This window comes from Dama dama, unplaced genomic scaffold (assembly GCF_033118175.1).
Source record: "Dama dama isolate Ldn47 unplaced genomic scaffold, ASM3311817v1 ptg000020l, whole genome shotgun sequence".
NCBI lineage: Eukaryota > Metazoa > Chordata > Mammalia > Artiodactyla > Cervidae > Dama > Dama dama.
The window spans coordinates 5,800,456-5,806,163 of record NW_026870875.1 but is presented as its reverse complement, the minus strand read 5'-3'; positions in this window follow the sequence as shown (position 1 = coordinate 5,806,163).

Below are 5,708 nucleotides of genomic sequence, written 5' to 3'. Positions count from 1 at the left end.
TTCTTCAACACCATTTGATGCTCCTCCTATTTTTCAGACTTTTTCATGCTTCTCATATTTTTGACACTTTTTGAAGCTCTTCATATTTTTCACATCTTTTCAGGCTCTTCATGTTTTTGAATACCGTTTCATGCTCCTCATATTTTTTACACGTTTTGAAGCTCTTCATATATTTCACACCTTTTCAGGCTCTTCATGTTTTTCACAACCACTTCATACTCCACCTATTTTTAAGACCGTTTCATGCTCCTAATATTTTCAACACCTTTTCAGGCTCTTCATGTTTTTCAACACTGCTTCATGCTGCTCCTATTTATCAGACTGTTTCATTCTCTTCAAATTTTTGACACCTTTTGAAGCTCTCCATAATTTTCACACCTTCTCAGGCTCTTCATGTTTTTCAACACCGCTTCATGCTCCTCCTATTTTTCAGACTGTCATGCTCCTCATTTTTTTGACACCTTTTGAAGCTGTTCATATTTTACACACCTTTTCAGGCTCTTCATGTTTTTCAACACCGTTTCATGCTCCTCCTATTTTTCAGACTTTTTCATGCTTCTCATATTTTTGACACTTTTTGAAGCTCTTCATATTTTTCACACCTTTTCAGGCTCTTCATGTTTTTCAACACTGCTTCATGCTCCTCTTGTTTTTCAGACCGTTTCATGCTCCTCATATTTTTCACACATTCTGAAGCGGTTCATATTTTTCACACATTTACAGGCTCTTCATGTTTTCAACACCGTTTCATGCTCCTCCTATTTTTCAGATCGCTTCATGCTCCTCATATTTTTGACACATTTTGAAGCTCTTCATATTTTTCACAGCTTTTCATGCTCTTCATGTTTTTGAACACCGTTTGATGCTCCTCCTATTCTTCAGACCATTTCATGCTCCTCATATTTTTGACACCTTTTGAAGCTCTTCATATTTTTCATACCTTTTCAGGCTCTTCAAGTTTTCAACACAGATACATGCTCCTCCTATTTTTCAGGCCGTTTCATGCTCCTCATATTTTTCACACATTTTCAGGCTCTTCATGTTTTTCAACATTGCTTCATGCTCCTCCTATTGTTCAGACCGTTTCATGCTCCTCATATTTTTGACACCTTTTGAAGCTCTTCATATATTACACAACTTTTCAGGCTCTTCATCTTTTTCAACCCGGCTTCATGCTCCTCCTATTCTTCAGACCGTTTCATGTTCCTCATATTTTTGACACCTTTTGAAGCTCTTCATATATTTAACTCTTTTCAGGCTCTTCATGTTTTTCAACACCGTTTCATGCTCCTCCTATTTTTCAGACCGTTTCATGCTCCTCATATTTTTGACACTTTTTGAAGCTCTACATGTTTTTCACACCTTTTCAGGCTTTTCAAGTTTTTCAACACCGCTTCATGTGCCTCCTATTTTTCAGACAGTTTCAGGCTCCTAATATTGTTAACACCTTTTCAGGCTCTTCATATTTTTCAACACCGATTCATTCTCCTCCTGTTTCTCAGAGCGTTACAGGTTCCTCATATATTTCCCGCCTTTTTAAGCTCTTCATATATTTCACACCTTTTCAGGCTCTTCATATTTTTCATCACCGCTTCATGCTCCTCCAATTTTTCAGACCGTTTCATGCTCCTAAAATTTTTGACACCTTTTGAAGCTCTTCATATATTTCACAACTTTTCAGGCTCTTCATATTTTTCAACACCGCTTCTTTCTCCTCCTGTTTTTCAGAGCGTTTCAGGTTCCTTATACATTTCACGCCTTTTTAAGCTCTTCATATATTTCACACCTTTTCAGGCTCTTCATGTTTTTCAACACCGCTTCATGCTCCTCCTATTTTTCAGACCGTTTCATGCTCCTCAAATATTAGACACCTTTTGAATCTCTTCATATTTTTCACACCTTTTTAGGCAATTCTTGTTTTTGAACAACGCTTCATGCTCCTCCTATTTTTCAGATCGTTTCATGCTCCTCATATTTTTGACACCTTTTGAAGCTCTTCATATATTTCACACCGTTTCAGGCTCTTCAGGTTTTTCAACACCGCTTCTTGCTCCTCCTATTTTTCAGACCGTTTCATGCTCCTCATAATTTTGACACCTTTTGACGCTCTTCATATTTTTCACAACTTTTCAGGATCTTCATGTTCTTCAACACCATTTGATGCTCCTCCTATTTTTCAGACTTTTTCATGCTTCTCATATTTTTGACACTTTTTGAAGCTCTTCATATTTTTCACATCTTTTCAGGCTCTTCATGTTTTTGAATACCGTTTCATGCTCCTCATATTTTTTACACGTTTTGAAGCTCTTCATATATTTCACACCTTTTCAGGCTCTTCATGTTTTTCACAACCGCTTCATACTCCACCTATTTTTAAGACCGTTTCATGCTCCTAATATTTTTAACACCTTTTCAGGCTCTTCATGTTTTTCAACACTGCTTCATGCTGCTCCTATTTATCAGACTGTTTCATTCTCTTCAAATTTTTGACACCTTTTGAAGCTCTCCATAATTTTCACACCTTCTCAGGCTCTTCATGTTTTTCAACACCGCTTCATGCTCCTCCTATTTTTCAGACTGTCATGCTCCTCATTTTTTTGACACCTTTTGAAGCTGTTCATATTTTACACACCTTTTCAGGCTCTTCATGTTTTTCAACACCGTTTCATGCTCCTCCTATTTTTCAGACTTTTTCATGCTTCTCATATTTTTGACACTTTTTGAAGCTCTTCATATTTTTCACACCTTTTCAGGCTCTTCATGTTTTTCAACACTGCTTCATGCTCCTCTTGTTTTTCAGACCGTTTCATGCTCCTCATATTTTTCACACATTCTGAAGCGGTTCATATTTTTCACACATTTACAGGCTCTTCATGTTTTCAACACCGTTTCATGCTCCTCCTATTTTTCAGATCGCTTCATGCTCCTCATATTTTTGACACATTTTGAAGCTCTTCATATTTTTCACAGCTTTTCATGCTCTTCATGTTTTTGAACACCGTTTGATGCTCCTCCTATTCTTCAGACCATTTCATGCTCCTCATATTTTTGACACCTGTTGAAGCTCTTCATATTTTTCATACCTTTTCAGGCTCTTCAAGTTTTCAACACAGATACATGCTCCTCCTATTTTTCAGGCCGTTTCATGCTCCTCATATTTTTCAAACATTTTCAGGCTCTTCATGTTTTTCAACATTGCTTCATGCTCCTCCTATTGTTCAGACCGTTTCATGCTCCTCATATTTTTGACACCTTTTGAAGCTCTTCATATATTACACAACTTTTCAGGCTCTTCATCTTTTTCAACCCGGCTTCATGCTCCTCCTATTCTTCAGACCGTTTCATGTTCCTCATATTTTTGACACCTTTTGAAGCTCTTCATATATTTAACTCTTTTCAGGCTCTTCATGTTTTTCAACACCGTTTCATGCTCCTCCTATTTTTCAGACCGTTTCATGCTCCTCATATTTTTGACACTTTTTGAAGCTCTACATGTTTTTCACACCTTTTCAGGCTTTTCAAGTTTTTCAACACCGCTTCATGTGCCTCCTATTTTTCAGACAGTTTCAGGCTCCTAATATTGTTAACACCTTTTCAGGCTCTTCATATTTTTCAACACCGATTCATTCTCCTCCTGTTTCTCAGAGCGTTACAGGTTCCTCATATATTTCCCGCCTTTTTAAGCTCTTCATATATTTCACACCTTTTCAGGCTCTTCATATTTTTCATCACCGCTTCATGCTCCTCCAATTTTTCAGACCGTTTCATGCTCCTAAAATTTTTGACACCTTTTGAAGCTCTTCATATATTTCACAACTTTTCAGGCTCTTCATATTTTTCAACACCGCTTCTTTCTCCTCCTGTTTTTCAGAGCGTTTCAGGTTCCTTATACATTTCCCGCCTTTTTAAGCTCTTCATATATTTCACACCTTTTCAGGCTCTTCATATTTTTCATCACCGCTTCATGCTCCTCCTATTTTTCAGATCGTTTCATGCTCCTCATATTTTTGACACCTTTTGAAGCTCTTCATATATTTCACACCGTTTCAGGCTCTTCAGGTTTTTCAACACCGCTTCTTGCTCCTCCTATTTTTCAGACCGTTTCATGCTCCTCATAATTTTGACACCTTTTGACGCTCTTCATATTTTTCACAACTTTTCAGGATCTTCATGTTCTTCAACACCATTTGATGCTCCTCCTATTTTTCAGACTTTTTCATGCTTCTCATATTTTTGACACTTTTTGAAGCTCTTCATATTTTTCACATCTTTTCAGGCTCTTCATGTTTTTGAATACCGTTTCATGCTCCTCATATTTTTTACACGTTTTGAAGCTCTTCATATATTTCACACCTTTTCAGGCTCTTCATGTTTTTCACAACCGCTTCATACTCCACCTATTTTTAAGACCGTTTCATGCTCCTAATATTTTTAACACCTTTTCAGGCTCTTCATGTTTTTCAACACTGCTTCATGCTGCTCCTATTTATCAGACTGTTTCATTCTCTTCAAATTTTTGACACCTTTTGAAGCTCTCCATAATTTTCACACCTTCTCAGGCTCTTCATGTTTTTCAACACCGCTTCATGCTCCTCCTATTTTTCAGACTGTCATGCTCCTCATTTTTTTGACACCTTTTGAAGCTGTTCATATTTTACACACCTTTTCAGGCTCTTCATGTTTTTCAACACCGTTTCATGCTCCTCCTATTTTTCAGACTTTTTCATGCTTCTCATATTTTTGACACTTTTTGAAGCTCTTCATATTTTTCACACCTTTTCAGGCTCTTCATGTTTTTCAACACTGCTTCATGCTCCTCTTGTTTTTCAGACCGTTTCATGCTCCTCATATTTTTCACACATTCTGAAGCGGTTCATATTTTTCACACATTTACAGGCTCTTCATGTTTTCAACACCGTTTCATGCTCCTCCTATTTTTCAGATCGCTTCATGCTCCTCATATTTTTGACACATTTTGAAGCTCTTCATATTTTTCACAGCTTTTCATGCTCTTCATGTTTTTGAACACCGTTTGATGCTCCTCCTATTCTTCAGATCATTTCATGCTCCTCATATTTTTGACACCTTTTGAAGCTCTTCATATTTTTCATACCTTTTCAGGCTCTTCAAGTTTTCAACACGGATACATGCTCCTCCTATTTTTCAGGCCGTTTCATGCTCCTCATATTTTTCACACATTTTCAGGCTCTTCATGTTTTTCAACATTGCTTCATGCTCCTCCTATTGTTCAGACCGTTTCATGCTCCTCATATTTTTGACACCTTTTGAAGCTCTTCATATATTACACAACTTTTCAGGCTCTTCATCTTTTTCAACCCGGCTTCATGCTCCTCCTATTCTTCAGACCGTTTCATGTTCCTCATATTTTTGACACCTTTTGAAGCTCTTCATATATTTCACTCTTTTCAGGCTCTTCATGTGTTTCAACACCGTTTCATGCTCCTCCTATTTTTCAGACAGTTTCATGCTCCTCATATTTTTGACACTTTTTGAAGCTCTACATGTTTTTCACACCTTTTCAGGCTTTTCAAGTTTTTCAACACCGCTTCATGTGCCTCCTATTTTTCAGACAGTTTCAGGCTCCTAATATTGTTAACACCTTTTCAGGCTCTTCATATTTTTCAACACCGATTCATTCTCCTCCTGTTTCTCAGAGCGTTACAGGTTCCTCATATATTTCCCGCCTT